We start from the raw sequence: 17,937 nt of genomic DNA, 5'->3' as shown, positions 1-17,937 counted from the left end.
GACCTCATATATGTGTTCATCAGCACATTGATTTTCTATAAATGCATTTTGGATAGAAAAATGGTATTTGGAGCATCAAAAATTAATAAAAATTATAGATTGTTGCTATTTGAAAACTTATAAAAACCTATCCATGCTTGGGAATAAAATGTTCCAAGAAGTTATTTCTATAAAAACAATCATATAGTGTTGGATTTAGAAATCTGCCAAAGACTAAAGAGAATTATGATACATGTACTCGCTAAATCGTTGAAACAAAAACGAAAATAGAACTTAATGCGGAAGCATACCTGAATCCATAAGCGTTTTGATAGATCGTTGATGGGTATGATCTTCCAGAACCTATATACGTGGCTATTTTCTTTTCTCTAAAACTAAATGAGTGAGGGACTTAATTCTCTTTTTTATTATGGAAAGTCTGAAGAGAGAGCCATTATATAATATTTGAAGACCATAATCTAATGTGATTAGGAGTCTGTCTCCACTTCAGCCCATTACAAAATTATAGACAGAACAGGTCGCTCCATATAGTGTATCATATTATATGAGATATCACAGGACCCAACCGAATTGAATCACATAAATAAGGCTTGAACCTAAGACGGTCTATAATGTGTGGTTCAACGTATGTAGGTCCATACTATTTTTCTAACAATCTTTCACTTGGGCCACATATGTAACCTTATAATCATACATTATAACCTTATGAGCCCCAAAATATTGTCTTATCAATTGATATATCTACCAATCTTATTCATTGATCATGTCAACATAAAACGAAAGTGGTCTTTATTACAAATAACGTAATTGGGCCCATCAATGATCATGTATATTGACATAACCAAATGACATGGATCAAGTATGCATGTGAAGCATGGAAATTACATGCAATGTTATCAAACATGCCTATTTTCAACTGCTCCTTTTTTAAAACTTTAGTGATATCACAACATAATGAGTACAGAATGAAACTGAAACTTTAACTTTGTTATATCATAGAACGTCCAAATACAAACTCTCACTAAACCAGTATATCATAAAATGATGAGACACCCATTCGAGCAGTATGCTCGTGAAAGACCTTGGGTGGCAAACCTTTAGTAAGCGAATCTGCAATCATGGAGTTTGTGCCAATATGTTTTATCGATATCTGATCATTCTGCATTCTATCTTTAACAACAAGGAACTTAATGTCAATATGTTTTGACTTTGAGGAACCCCTGTTGTTATTGGAATATAACACTGTTGAATTATTGCCACAAAATAACTTTAACAGACTTTCAACATTATATAAAATTTACAGTCATATCCCATGGTTGGATGTCTCATAATAAGCTACGAATTATGTTGCCATGATGGAAGAAGCAATGAGTGCCTATTTGGTACTCCTCCAGAAAATAACTCCCCCGGCTAATAGAAAAACATAACCTCACGTGGATTTGCGACTGTCATGACATCCTGCAAAGTCAAAATCAGAATACCCAATAATCTTCAACTAATCTGACTTCCTTTATGCGAGCATATAACCTTTTGCTCTCTGTAAATACTGCATAACCCGTTTGGATGCTGATCATGCATATATTTTAGGGTTATTTCATATAAAAAAATATGCATGATTTCATAAAAAATTGATTTAAAACCCAATTTCATGCTGGTTTTGAGTAAATAAGCTAAAATGAATTAAAAAGAGAAAATGCTTGAAAATTAGTGTTATTTTGCAATTTAATGAATATTTTAATGTTTGTCATTGTGAGTTCCTAAAAAAAAAAAGTAATAATAATAAAATAAAAATTAGAGTTGAGAATATAGTTAGTTAGTTTTTAAAAAAAAAAAGAATTATAAAATAAGTTGAAATGAGGTTTAGTGTAAATATTTTTAAGAAGTAGTCTTTAGTTTAGTTGAGTTTTGAGGTTTTTAGCAAATAAAATTCTGTAAAACAGTTTTTAGATTTTTTGAGAATAATAAAACAAACTGGGTTACACGGTTTGAGTGTTTTGAAAAAAATCTGTTGCAAACCGGTTGAACCGGTTTGGAGTTTTTTTAAAATTGAAAAACAAACAGCAGCAAACCGGTTTGCTTGATGTTAAAAACCCAATGGAGGGGAAAATTTTCCCCGTCTTCATCTTTTGCGCCAGAGCTCTCTCTCCTAACCCCTCTTTTCCCTCCACCTTGTTTTCTTACCTCCTTCTTCTCCTTCTCCCTTGATTTTCTATTCTTCCCTGTTTCCGGTGGAGGTGCTTCTTCAACGGCGATGGCGTTGACGGTGGAGGCCAGCTTCTTTCCCCAAACCCCTCAGGTTCACAGTGAGTGTTGAGTCTTCTTTTTCTTCTTCTTCTTCTTCTTCTTTTTCTTATTCTTTTCTTCACATTTATCTTCTGTTGCTGAATTCGATCAATGAAGTTAGAAAATGTTTTTGTTTAGTTAAAAATGAAAAAAATATATATATATAAAGAGGATCGATCATCTGGATCGATTCTAATTTTTCCGGCAATCACTGTTTTCAAAGATATCTGAAACTGATTTTTAACATCGATCAACTTTTAGCAATCAATTGCATCTGAAGCATCTGATCGATTATTCATTCTTTCTTTTAGCAATCAATTGCATCATTTGAAATAACAGAGGTTTATGGTTCAGATGAATAATTGGATCTGAAGCATCGTGACTGAGCCTCCGGCGATGATATGAAGCATCGTGACTGAGAATCCGATAATTTGAGTATCGGATTAGTGTTTGTATGTGTGAAGAATCAGTACATTCACCCGATCTACTCAGTTCTGGTGTTATTCAGTGTTTTGGATTTATTTTCTTCCATAAAAATTCAAATTATCATCCATGAATGATAATCCGGTGGTGCTTGTATTCCAAACCAATTGAATTTGATAATCGGCTAATTCTAGCCGATTGAAATCTTGAGGAATTCTGTTTCTGGCTAAGAATCCCTTGCATGAGCTGTGACTTCATGAATCCTCTGTCCTGATATCCGGTGACTGTTTGAAATTCCAGTGACTGTTTGAAATTCCGGTAGTTATCTTCTATTATTTGAAATTCCAGCGATTATTCATTTGTGCATTCATAAGATTTTAAAATATTTACTGAAAGTTGATCGATCATATGGATCAATCGCTACATTTTCTGGTGAAAGCTAAGTTCTGGAATTACTAATCACCGTATCATCCGGGGAACATTTCTGATAATTGAATTCTCAGTGATTACTTTTAAAAAAAAATTCAATCGGATGGCTGAATCCGATGTGAATGTGGAGAGCCACTGAGTTTTGGATCACTGCTACTGTTTTATGGTAACAGTAATGAACCCTGAGTATTATAGTTTCATTGAATTCCTTCAAGGGGGCTGTTCTCTGATTATCATTTGAAGGTTGTATCTGATCTTTGCTGTTATTTTCTGTTGATATTTGAATACAAATAGTTGTATTAATTGGTTGATACAATCCAGTTCTATGGATCAGATTGAATGATTAAATTTGCTGAATAAATTGCTACAAAGTTGCTGACTTTCAAATATATTGATTGAAGAGTGTTGTGAGTGAATTGAAAACTTTGGTGGATGTTTGAAATATCAGTGAATGATAATAGTGCTTAAATCCAGTAAATATCATCATTTTTTAATTAGAGGTGTCATTTAGATTTTATAATTCTTTTAGTGTAGTTTTATCCTTCTATCTTTTGTACTGCTTGTGTTCATTTGATTTGTGCAGGATCGCACAGGAGTGGAGCTAAAGCGATTACGTGACACGAAGTACGAAGAGTAGAAGATGTTTTTTTTCTTTTATTTTAGAATTTAGGCATTTAATTCTGGGTTTATAAATATTGCACTTTACGCCTTCTGCGAAGGGCATTCATTTGTTGTAATAGTTAGTTGTTTTTACTTTTCTTGAACACTTTACATTTCAATAATTCGGCAATAAAGAATAGTTTAGAATTGTGTGTTTGAATACAACATATTCCCGTTCCCTGAGTTCGACCCGGTCTCATCCACTAGTGAGAACCGGTTTTTATTATTTGATGTCTGGTTTTCACATGTTTTTCATATAAAAATCTTTTCAAAATTACAACGATTTAAAAGAAGACATCAGATGCTTTCCAATGATCCATACCTGGGTTACTAAGATATCTGCTTATCATCTCGATAATGTACGCTAAATTCAAACGCGTACATACCTGAGCATACATAAAACTCTCCATAGTTAATGCATAGTTAATTTGTTCCATGACCTTAATTTCATATTGGTGTTTGAGGCACTCAGCGAGACTAAACTTGTTTCCTTTAGCAACAAGAGTATCCTCAGGTTTGCAATCCTTCATGTCATATCTTTTTAGGATCCTTTTGATATAGCTCTTTTGTGATAATCCAAGAATACTCTAAGAACAGTCTCAATGTATTTGGATCCCTAATACAAAAGAGGCATCCCCAATATTTTTTATTTCAAAATCTATTTGTTTTGTGTAGTTTGCCTATATCATTATTGGCAAGCAAAATGTCATCCACATACAAAACCAGAAAAACAATCTACTCTCACTGAACTTATGGTATATGCATTCATCAACCACATTCATCTCAAAACCAATCGAGAGGATAATTTGATAAAATTTATGATACCACTTACGAGAAGCTTGCTTAAGTCTATAAATGGATTTCTTTAATTTGCAAACTATTTTCTTAACATCGCCTGAGATAAAATATTTGGGTTTTGCCATGTATATTGTCTTATCAATGTCTCCATTAAAGAATGTGGTCCTAACATCCATATGATACAACTCTAAATCATAATGAGTTACAAGTGTCATCATAATTCTAAAAGAATCTTTTGTAGAAACCAAAGAGTCTGTAGTTAATGTATTCTTTTTTAGTAAACCCTTTTGCAATAAGAATGACCTTATATCTTTCTATATTACCCTTTGAATCTTTTTGGTTTTAAATACCCATTTGCAACCAATGAGTTTCACACCTTCAGGTAATGGAACAATATCTCACATGTCATTGTCCCTCATAGATTTAATCTCCTCATGCATTACTTCAATCCACTTTTGAGAGTTAACTTTGTGTGGCTTGATGGAAGTTGATAGAATCATCCTTCCTTAAGCCAATATCAAACTCATGTTATTGTAGAAAGATAATATAATCATCTGAGATTGTCCTTCTTCTCTCTCTAATGGATTCCCTTAATAGCATTGGTTATTGAGGTGCTTCTTGAAATTATTGAGTTTAAACTGTAGGAGTAAAAGCTTGATTTTGAATAGAGAGATTTTAAGCATTGCCTTGATTCGAATTTGTTAGAATAATGTCAGGAATCAAAATCTGATCATTGTTGTCAACAAATGTAGAAAGACAAAGAAACTCTTTTTCAAAAGTAATATTTTTTACTTTATCACTCCTCCCAAACTCAGCACCCTCAAAGAAACAAATGTTTTTTGTTTTGAAAAATGACTTATTCACAAGATCATAAAACTTATAGCCTCTGGATCTTTCAGAATATCCAACAAAATAGCAGTTAATCGTTTTGGAATACAGTTTCTTTTCATATGGCATGTAGGGCCTAGCCTCAACTGTACATCCTTAAGTATGGAAATATTCCATACTAGGCTTTCGTCCTGTCAACAATTTATATGTGGTCTTGGTTACTGCTTTAGATGATATCATGTTCAGTACATAAGTTGCAGTCTTTAATGTCTCTCCTCAGAGAAACTTTGGTGAAGTAGAATGTGAAATCATACTCCTTACCATATTCTTTAAGGTCTTATTTTGTCTCCCAGCAACACCATTCATGCTAGAAGTACCTGACATGGTGTACTAAGAAATGATCTTACATTTTTTTAAGAATTTAGCAAAAGGCCCTAGAAGATGTTAACATGATCCATCATATCTACCATAATACTCATCACCACGGTCAAATATGACGGCTTTAATTTATTTACCAAGTTGGTTTTGAACTTCGGCCTTAAACAATTTGAATATATCCAGGGATTGAGACTTTTTCATGAATTAAATATAGGTATTCATAATGAGAATAATTGTCTATAAACATAATAAAATATTGATGATCATTCTAAGAAGTCGTAGAAAAATGCCCACAAATATCTATATAAATTAGTTCTAAGACGTATGTTCTCTTTTCTGCACCTAATTTTCTTATGTTTATTCATTTTCCTTGTATGCACTCAACACAAACCTAAAAGTCAGTGAAATCAAAATAATCAAGAATCTTACTCAACATAAGCCTTTCAATTCTTTGTTTAGAAATATGACCTAAGCGCTTATGTCATAATAAAGCAAAATTCTCATTTGTTATTTTTTTTTTATACCACGAGAACTTAATTGAAAGGTTTCATTAAACAAAGTAATAGTATCAAGCAAATAAAAGTTATCATCCATAGATAAAGAGTCAGTCCTAATAAGATTTGAATCAAGAAATAATTTAAATTTATTATTTTCAAATAAATAAGAATAACCGTATTTGTCCAAAATAGAAATAAAAGCCCAATTCTGCCTAAAAGTTGGCACAATAAATGTTTCTTTCAAATCTAAGTAATTTTCAGTCTTTAAAAGTAACCTAAATATCCATATTGCCTTAACTTCAATTGTTTTGTCATAGCCCACATAGATGAATCTTTCAGCATCAATTGACGGTCGACAACTTAGGCAACCCTATATATACAGACTTATGTGAGTGGTAGCACCAGAATTCATCTACCAAGTATGTTCAGGCACAGAAGTCAAATTAACTTCAGAATAAACCAAAGTAAGGAGCGTACCATTCTTCGCACGTCAGTCATGATACTTGGTACAATCATTCTTTATACGACCCTCCCATTTGCAAAAGAAACAAGTAGACTTTAGATCCTGATGTCTTTTCTGTTTCTTCTGCGATCGAGGGTTAACTATAGCTTCTTTAGTCATTTTCTTTTTCTTGAATTTATCCTTAGAGGTTATTGTCAAATAAGCACTCTTAGTCTTCTCATGCTTCATCCTATTATCTTCTTGTACACATTGGAAAATAAGCACATTAAGAGTCCATCTTTATTTCTAGCAGTTATAACTAACCTTAAACTGATTGTATTATGTAGGAAGGGATATCAAAACCAAGTGCACCAGTAAATCCTTAGACAACTCTAACTTTAGTGCTTTGAGTTTTGAAGCAATATGGGACATCTCCATAATATACTCCCTAATGTTTCTTTTGCCCTTATACCTCATTGAGACAAAACTTGAAAGAAGAGTACTTGTCTCTGCCTTTTTATTGTTCACAAAATGCTTTTCAATTTCTTCAAGAAAATGTTTGTTATTTACCTATTCGGACATGGTTCTCCTTAAGGATTAAAGAATTGCATGTTTCATGATCACGAGACTCATGTAATTAGATCGATCTCACCGTTAAGAGTTCCTTTTATCATCAGTAGAATTTTTATCCATAAGAGTAAGGGGTTTATCTTCTTGTAGTACAAAATCCAAATCTATGCATTCAATAACAATTATAATGTTCTCTTTCTAATTCTTAAAATTGGAACCACTCAAAATAGGGATGGAATTAATATTTGCAAATATCGTAGAAGCAAAGGTAATAACTGAATAAATAACAAACAAGCTCATGATTAACATATATTGTTCACATGCAATAACATAAAATAACATATTTAAACAATGGTGAACCTCGTTACAAGATACGCAAAACAACATTGACACTTAGTTTTTGAACACAACTATCAACTTGTAAGTTGTACTTTCAAAACAATAATCAAACATTGACAATTAGTCATGTCTAACAACGAGCCTTTCTTTGAACTGACTCGTTATTCACATGAAAAATCGTATAACTATCTTATATTTATTACTAAAAGCATGTATTTGGGTTTGGCCAAATAGTAATCTTCTTTTGAGTTGATCATTATTCACATGAACTGCAAACACATACACATAAACAATATTCCAAAGCGAACTAATTTACACAACATATGTTACTTTGGCAACATATTGATTCGACCAATTCAATTTAGAATATTAGACCCGAAATTCTACATAATACCAACGTTCAAATATGTCAATATGTGCATATGAAAATAAAGAAAGCACAATAATATACATGACCCGAAAAAGGTAATAAAAAATGGCACACCAAAGTGACCCATAATGCACGCCAAATAGTTTTATAAAATCCTTATTCATCATTTTTTTATTGTAAAGCATAGTGTATCGGTTCGACCAATCGGGTATAGCCAAACCCAACTGCGGGTCCCAAAGTAGGTCTGACCTTATTCAACCCCCTCAAATACAAATGGTGAATAAATTGACCCATAAACCCAGACTGACTCAGTTCAACCCCTCAATTAAATGGAGGGAGAACCGAGTCAGCAGCCTCTCACCCCCCCTCAATGTAACTCAAAATTGACTCGGCCTGAGACCGGAGGCTGAACCAGATTCGAGTCACATGTGAGGCTTGAACCCATAGAAGCACAAAACTGAACCAGTCGTGTGCAAGGAGGCTAAATTAGTCCTATGCACAGAGGCTCACCCTAGTAAAGCACAGGACCGAACCGAACCTATACCCAAAAACGTATCAGCCAGAACCATATGGCCAAACCAGACCCATACAAAATTCTGACCCGGTCTGAGGCTGGCATCCGAACCACCCTGCCTGACATAGTCGGCAATAGGCGTTAAAAGAGTCTATAACTCGGTTGGATAGAAGTCAAATTGTTCTTTGATTCAGTCAACTAAGATCTGAGCCGAAACCACACCTTATGGTTGATTCAGTTTCTCCGATCAAGTCGGCTAAACATCGAACCAAAACCTAGACAGTGAAACAAACTAACTAAAACACATCACCCAAACGACTCGCTGGGCGCAGAAGCCTGCCGACGGAGTGCCGAACCCGACTACAAATGTTGCAGGTCTTCAAAGGATGCCGGTGACGGTTCAATCCGGCCAAGAATGTCGATGAACATCCATAATCTAGAGATCAACCAAAACAAAATTTGATGGGCACCAAGAACAACTTTGTGTGCCTAGCGAATCGAGTACCTTTGGTAGTAGCCAAAATCGACCCCTAATGTTGGCAAGCTCGAGTCTGCAAAGGGCAACCACCCTCCCACCGTCCAGAAAATAGAGCATATGGTGTCCAACCAACAAAGAGAGGAACCAAATGTCGACTGTCGTTGTCCCTCACAAGATGCCAGTAAGGACAGAATCTGACCCACGATGCCGTCTCACAAGTAGACTCCGACAGACGACCGAACCCAATAGCGATGACAGTCAACAATGGTTCGAATGGGAGTCGACGAATAGAGTGTATCCGACAATGGCCAAAATTAGCCTCGGATGTTGATGAACATGCGTCTGAACGTATGCCTGCCGTTCTCACCGTTCGACAGTCTGAGAAGGCAGTGGCCTGACCGTCGAACTGATAAGGCAACCCCTCGCCAGTGATCGAAAGAGAGGAAAACCTCTGCCATACGTCATCCGATCAAGGCGACAGTAAATCGGGAAAGGGCCGAACGACCCTTTCGTCTGATTTATCAGCAACTAAGAAGGGTCTGATGGCCCTTCCCTTCTGCCAAGTCGCAACAGTAAGAAGGGCCCGATGGCCCTTCCTGGTCTGGTGGTCAGAAAAGAAAAGGGTCTGATGACCCTTTCGGTCTGTGCAGTCCAGTACACCTAAGGGGAAAGGGCCGAACAACCATTTCTACCCAACTGGTTGACACAAAAGAGCCCAGTCACTGATCACACGGGATCGGCAATGCCAAAAGAAAATATACGACAATAAAATTATATTTTTAACGATTTAATAGAAACATGTGGTTCTGATACCAATTGTTGGATTTAAAAATCTGCTAAAGACTAAAGATGATCATAATACATGTTCTCGCTAAATCGTTAAAACAAAAACAAGAATAGAACTTAATGCAAAAGCGTACCTGAATCCATAAGTGCTTTGGTAGATCATTGACGGGTATGAACTTCTAAAACCTATATACGTGGAACTTTTCCTTTATCTAAACTTAGTGAGAGAGGGATTGGATTCTCTTTCTGGTTATTGAGAGTCTGAAAAGATTGCCATTATATAAGGTTTGGGGACCATAACCTAATGTGATTAGGAGTTTGTTTCCAATTTAGCCCATTACAGAATTGATCTCTCCACATAATGTATCATACCATATGAGATATCATAGAGTCCAACCAAATTAGATTATATAAACCGAGCCTGAACTTAAGACAGTCTATAATGTGTGGTTCAATGTATGTAGGTCCACACATTTTTTTTAACATATAAACCATATTTGTATGATCAGAATTTCTAAAAAATACCAAAAATTTATGAAAAACTAATAGCATAATTCATTTAGTAGGTTTTCATTTTCCTATATATATATATATATATATATATATATATATATATATATATATATATATATATATATAGGAAAACTAGAATATTAACCAACAAAATATGTAAACTAGTATGAACCGAGATTTTCATAATTTTTTTTTTTGCAAATCTAACCCTATAGATGCATTTGGCATGGTCCATTTGCTTGGAATCAACTATTGGATTATCGTAATTGGATCAAGAAATGTGATTTTGTATGCTTAAATATTTAAGAAAATTTTGAGACATTGATTTTTCAAGCCTTAAAAGATCCTTCTTATAGATCATAATCAGATAATCTAAGAGTTTGCTTCTATAAAACTGAGCATCTAGATCACACCTGTAGGGTGAAATTAAAAAAAAAGTATGAAAATCTTGGTGCATATCAATTTATATATTTCAGTTACCCCCCCACACCCCAATTTATATATTCATATGTGTATAAGCTATTCTAGAAAGCGGGAAAACGTCATGAAAGTAAATTATCCTAGGTAGGAAGTGTGCTTAAAACTCTTTCTTATTTCTTGAACTTGGTGACCAACCAAGTGGGAAATCTAGATTAAGACCTAAGAAAACTAATTAGGAAAGCTACTTAGATGAGTTGCCTAGCCTAAGAAGAAACTAGAAAATTTAAAATAAATGATCGCTCCCAGACGCGAAGGGAAGAAATGAAAAAGATGGATGCTTTAAATTCTCCACTAGGACCCAAGTACTTAAGTAAAGAAATTCAATAAAGCTCAAGATGTTGCAAAAATGAGCAAATAAGGGGGTATTTATAGGCTTCCACCATGCTAACCTCACATAGATCGATGCCAGTTGAAAAACTAATAACGTTAATCCTCCTACTGTTGGTCGGGTTCAGATCTAAATTAGATCCAAACCCACTTAGATCGGCATCAAACTTAAATATTGTCTCTGATCCACTAGATTTAGATTTGTATCGGGTTCAAGCCCACATAGATCAATGTTAGTCTTATATACTGGATCTAGATTAGGTCCAGACCCACTTATAATAGTGTTAGTCTTTGAAACTGGCTTTGATCTATTGGATTTGGATTTGAATTGGGTTGAATCCAGGTTCAGAACACTTCAATAAGTGTCAGTATAATAACCGATATTTTTTCGGTATTTTTGATATGTTATAATAACCAAGTGGTGGATATTTTGATGACTTATTCTATGAATTTTGAATGCACAATTGCATTCACATCAAAAATTTGAAGAGAATGAGAGTAATTTTGTAAAAAACGAAGCTCGTACACTCTTAAAACTCACCCGACAAGCTTAAGGGCAAATTGATAATTTTAAATTGTTTAAGGGTTCGTTGCGACCTTAGGGTCATAATCTTCCAATCCCTTGTTGAGCCCATTCAATAAATTATATAATCATTTTTGTCAAAATCCTACTTTTATAAAACATAATTTATAATTAAAGGTTTTTATTTAATGTTAATTAGAATTAAGAAAAAACCTCGGGATTAGGGATGGTAGTGGATCAGTGTGGATACAGGGGATAAGGTCTCCATCCCCATCCCATCTCAAATTTGTGTTGTCCATCCCTGCCTTTATTCCTGCACGGGTTTAGATTTTAACCTCCATCCTTGTTTCATGTCCTCCATCCTGGGTCAAAACGGGGTGAGGTAGGGTGGGGCTTTGTTTCTCCCCGGTCCATTGTCATCCCTAAAGAAGGAGGTTGAACCATCGAAAGGTCGACCGTGACGACCAGAAGGAGAGGAAAGAGCGCTTACTAGAGAAGCCGCAACCCAAAGAAGTAGAGGGTTGTTTTAGCTTTAAGGTTACGGGAGAAAGCGTAAGTCCATTCCCTCCTCCATCCTCATCGGGGTTTTGATTTTAACCTCCATCCCTATTTCATGTCCTCCTATTCCCCCCCCCATTCCACTGCCATCCCTACTAGGGCTCTAGTTAGTAAAAGTTAAAATACAACTAAACTAAAAACCAACCAGATTAGATCTAGTTGGATCATATGGGCTAGATCTAGATCTTACTTAAGTTTCAGACCCATTTCCCATTCACCCAAACTGTACATGGGTTTTTGCCTATGGTTTTGGCAATGCTAACAAGTGTTAGTAAAAATTGAACACACGTCAAATAAGCCTTCACGTGGAAGCCCACTTCTTCTCTCCCACTCTCTCTTACATTAGCCTCTAACACCACCATTTTTTATGGTGCTCCCCATTAGCTCAGCCACCTTTTAGTGACTCGGTTCCGCCTATCGTGACCCAGTTCTCCTCTTAATGACCTGGTTCCCCTATTGTGAGACAATGCTTGGGCCAAGACGTGTACTGCTCCTCCCTTCCAAGTGTTTTAGAAGGGTTTATACTTGTAAAACCTTCTAAAACAATATGGGCGAAAGCTGAGTGCGTGGAAGGGGGGTGGTTTCGGGTCTGGTATAAATATAGATCCGGCACAAATTTCTTGATTTGGTTAGTTAGTTAGTTCTAATTAGTTAGTTTAGGTTAGTTACTTTTTAACTATTAGTTAGAAACCAACATTTATTATAAAAACCATTTTGTTTTATTATACATATATATATATATAGTATAATCTTTTTAATTTTTTTGTTTCTAGAAAATACCCTTTATGTATTTTACATATTTCGGTAATGCCCTTTCTCGGGTAGGAAATTACCAATATGCACCTAAACTTGTAAAACATGCTATGGGCTTGTACGAACTTGGATTTGGACGAAATCACATTTGTTCATTTCAAAATTTTGAAGTGAACACAACCGTGTACTTAAATAACGCAGAATGATTCATCAAAATTATCCATCTCATTATAATTGGTCAAATATGTATGAAAAATTCATCAGCTATTATAAGATTAGTTTGAAAACTTTTTGTATCCACCAAGAAACAACATGGTCCATGTACTTCTCTTACTGGGGTCTTGTGCTAGCAGATTTGCATTTTAAAAGAGTTGTTTCCATTCACACTTTTTGAAAGTTGAACGCAACTGAAAGAAACACAAGTGAGTTCGGCTCGGTGCCACGTTTTCTCTAATTTGGGAAGAATGATGCATGAGCAGAGCATGGTGGATCAAGTCTAGGATTCGTTTGGATCCCTTTATTTATTTTAAGATTTTTATTATACTTAAATTGAATATTGGATTGAATTTGTTTTAGAGTTAGGTATTGGATCTATCTCAGATCCAAATTAGATTAGGGTTTTTTTTCCCTATAAATATTGTTTGTAGAAGATTTTATTTTCACAGACAAATGAATGAGTTTGTGAATATTTTTTTCAGTTTTTGCATATTTTTTATTAGATTTAGGGCTGTCAATGGGTCCGGTTTGTATTAGGTACCCAGCATGGAAAGTTCCAAGCCGAGTAATATTTGGATCGACTTGAACCCCACCTAAGCAATATTTTGGACAGGTTTGGGTCATGATTTTTGCCGGTTACCTGACCCGAATTTTTTGCTTGTTACCGACCCAACCCAAGTAATTTATATATATTTTAAAATTAATAAATTTTTAAAATTATGCAGGTTTGGGTTTGGGATTCCATTTTCATGACCCATCAAAACTCTAACCGAACCCGATTATTAGTTATATGGGTGGGTCCAGGTCAACCCTGACCTATTGACAACCCTAATTAGATCTATAGTTTACCATGGCATAGTGTAAAAGTATCATATATTTCTCCGCAAGTTCGACATTGGATTTGCATCACCCTATCACTACTTTGTTGAAATTATGCAGCCTGGTTATGAAACTTGAAGTAGCGGGCGCATCTAAATCTGAATATTGGACCATAAAATAGAAACGTGATGTATTTTTGGATAGTATTCATATTTGACGATTTTGTTGGACTTGCATTTGGATGCAAGCTAAATCCAATCCATCTATATATTTTACATGTAAATAATGTGATTTCAACTTTTTTACAAGATCCAGTACTAGAGTGCAAAATTTAAAACCTAATTGGCTTTGCTTCTTGAGGGTCAGGAGTGATTTATGAAAAGCTTCCCAAGTTATCAACTATTTACAAAAAGCTGCCTAGCATTTGTGGTTATCCGAAGAAATTTCAAATACTTGCTAGGGGTATGAAACAATACTTTTTTTATTGGCTGAGACTAAAGAAGTATATCAAATATGGCCAAATCACTACTCAAAATATATCAAATTTTGTCACTTGATTGTTTTTTCATACCTAAAAAATTAAATGTCTTAGTCAAACCACTTGTCTAAGTTGTCACTTGAAAAAATTAGGTGCTATGTAAGTTGTTGCTTGAAAAATTAGGCAGCATATAAGTTGTTTCTGATAAAATCACTTGTCTAGGTTGTCACCTAAGTTGTCGTCTAAAGAAATCAGAGATCATGTAAGTTGTCTTTTAGCAAAATTACTTATTATAATTGTGACTAAACAAAAGGGCAAAATTGTTAAGAAAAAAAAAATGAGCATGTTTGTCATAATTTTAGTTTGCTATCATTTATGACATTCGTAATAAAAAATAAGGTACGTTGGTTGCTTGCCGGTGCTCAAATAAGATTCACTTTCTAAATCTCATGAGATCTCATTTGCAAAGGCTTGCTTTTGGGGGCGTCTTGCACAACTCACTTTTCATGTTTGGTTGGTTTGGTTGGTTTTAGGGTACTATGCAAATGAGATTCACTTTTTAAATCTCATGAGATCGAAGTTGCTTGCGGGGTATTGTGTAAATGAGATTCCCTTTATCATGAAGATTCTTTTTAGGTTTTGATTGCTTTTGCAAAAAAAAACAAAAACAAATGAGATTTCATTTGTTGGATACAGGTACTTGAGTGAATCGTTCCTTGTCACCCCAAAAATAATAAAAAAGCACTAAGTGTCAATCATAATATGACACATGCTAAAACTATTAAAATAATTTAAATAGTATTTAAAAAATAATTTATATATTTTTTATTTATTAAAAAACAGTTGATTCAGGCATGCAATGTACCAATGCGTGTCGGCCGATACTGGCCGATGCACACTGATAGTGATAACATTGGTACGAAGTCCCTACTTTTTATCGTTTAATTTATGAAATGACTCATCTTGTTCCCTTGCGACTTACATTGTAAAGTTGTGCTTAGAGTCTATTTTGCTTTTGTTGAGTCTGATGTAAGCTGCCCGGTTCAGGTGAATCAATACCCCGAAGGGGCAGCCCGTATGCTTGAACTGTAATAGCCATCAGGCAAAATTGTGAATGAATTAAATGCGTTGAGCTTTCTTTTGTTCACCCTCGTTGTGATTGCAATTATTCTCCCTCTATTCTCTCTTGCTCTCTGATTACAAGCTTCCGCGACTGGCAAGCGAGCTGACAAGTAGGCTTGTGGCGGTAAGGAAGGACCATCATGTTGCGTTGGCCCATTGAAGAAAATAGGTCCATGATAAGTGGTACCAGAGTCCGTTCTCGTGCTGGGGAAGGGACTCTGGAGTAAGCAAGACATCATGACGCCTTATCAAAACTTGGCAACACCAAAGGCAAGGCAGTTGCCGAAGCTGAGAAGATGGGTTCACCTCGGGGCCAAGAAGAGATGTTTGCAACTGTCAACAAGTTGGTGGAAGATGTGGCTTCGCACGAGGAAGTGATTTCACGTGCAATTGAATCATTCAGTGGACTGAATGATATGGTGGCGATCCTACAAGAGCAGATGAACTTATAGATTGGGGCAAATCACTTCGTTGATGACAACAATGACTGACTTGCATACTAAAGTAGGGGATCTTCAGTTGAAAAACCATATATTACAGCAGTCAGTGACCCTAAATGGGGAAAATGGTGAGAGGCCATCAATGATTGATGTGCCAAGACTAGCAAAGTTCAATGATTCTCGAGACAGTAAGGTCATTGAGAACTTTTTGTTCTAAGTAGATGACTACTTGGATATTAAAAATGTGACACTTGAAGATCTTAGGATAAATGCTATAACAACATTACTGGATGGTGATGCTATCGCTTGGTGGAGGCGAAAGTGTAGTGACATGGAGAGGGGTCAATGCATGATAGACACCTTTGACGACTTCAAAATAGAGTTGCACAACTACTTCATGCCAAGAAATGCATAGAGGCAAATGTACCAGATGGTTCATGAGCTTACATGGTTCATGAGCTTAAACATATTGTTTCATTGCAAGACTATATCAGAACATTCCAGATGCTCATGTTGGAGGTGCCTAACATGCCAGAAGATGACAAGCTCAACTGGTTCATTATGGGATTTCAACCATGGGCATAGTCTGAAGTGGAAAGGAGCAACCCTCGTATTCTTGAAGATGCATATGTGGAGCGCTTAGTTGACACTCAGTGCAAGCCTTTCAGCCCATCAACCAAAGTCGGGAAGAAGTCTGACCATGGAGGCAAGAGAAATGACAGACGCGATGACAAAGGTGAGACATTGACACGCCATCAATCCGATAAGAAACAGAGCTACCTAAATTATAACAACAAGTGTGCGGTTGTGACATGTTGGTTCTGTGGCGATAGGCATATCGCCAGGCAGTGCCCCAAGCGCCTCGTGAAGGACGATGGTCAAGCCAATGCAACGCAGGAGGAATACAGTGACACTGAGGCTATGCAATCGTGGATGAGAGTCATGTGGTTGATCAATGCTGCTAGAAGTTGCACAATTGAGAACAAACAAGTTATCAAAGAATTGATGTATCTCGAAGTCATTACGAATGGAAAGTCTACTTTATCTATGGTAGACTCCGGGGCCATACACAACTTTGTCTCGCGGGAAGAGGCAGAGCGGTTGGGCTTGAAGCTCAGGCCAAAGCAGGGGACCATCAAAATGATAAACTCTGAGGCCAAGCCCATCCTTGGTGAAGCAAAAGATGTGGCTATCCAAGTGGAGAATTGGGCCGACAAAGCCAACTTCTTTGTGGTGCCCCTGGACGATTTCAAGATGATTCTGGGTATGGAGTTTCTACAGAGCCAGATTGTTATGATGCTGCCAAAGTTTAACACATTGATGATTATGGGGCCAAACATGTCCCACACAGTGTAGTGTCTTACACAAAAAATGCAAGTCTTTAGTGTTATCGGTGATGCAGCTGAAAAAGAGTGTCAAGCATGGAGAGTAGACATTCTTAGTTGTTGTGCGTGCAGAAAAAGAAAAGGTAGAAGCAGCAGTGCTGCCGACCCTAGCCCCACTATTGGAGGAGGGGGAGTATTGAACCTCGAAGCGACCTTCTTGATAGAATCCAAGAGCGCTTATAAGAAGACCCCATGGCACAACATATTTTTTCTCTGGTAAAAGAAGGAAAGACAAGACTATTTTGGGAACAAGAAAGATTGCTGATAACAACTGAGAATCGAGTATACGTACCCTGATGAGGATCCTTGCGTAGGGAGATATTGAAGGAGTGTCACGACTCTCTCTGGGCAGAACATCCACGGCAAGAAAGGACATTGGCATTGATGGAACAGGTTTATTACTGGCCTCAAATGCATAACGGCGTAGATGGTTTCATACATACTTGTTTGATTTGCCAATAGGATAAGGCCATTAATCAAAAGATTGTGGGTCTATTAGAGCCTCTCCCCGTCCCAAGCCGACCTTGG

Source organism: Nuphar pumila, chromosome 4, assembly GCF_984573655.1.
Source record: "Nuphar pumila chromosome 4, dmNupPumi1.hap1.1, whole genome shotgun sequence".
Classification (NCBI taxonomy): domain Eukaryota; kingdom Viridiplantae; phylum Streptophyta; class Magnoliopsida; order Nymphaeales; family Nymphaeaceae; genus Nuphar; species Nuphar pumila.
The sequence above is the reverse complement of the archived record's forward strand: the minus strand, read 5'-3'. Positions refer to the sequence as shown.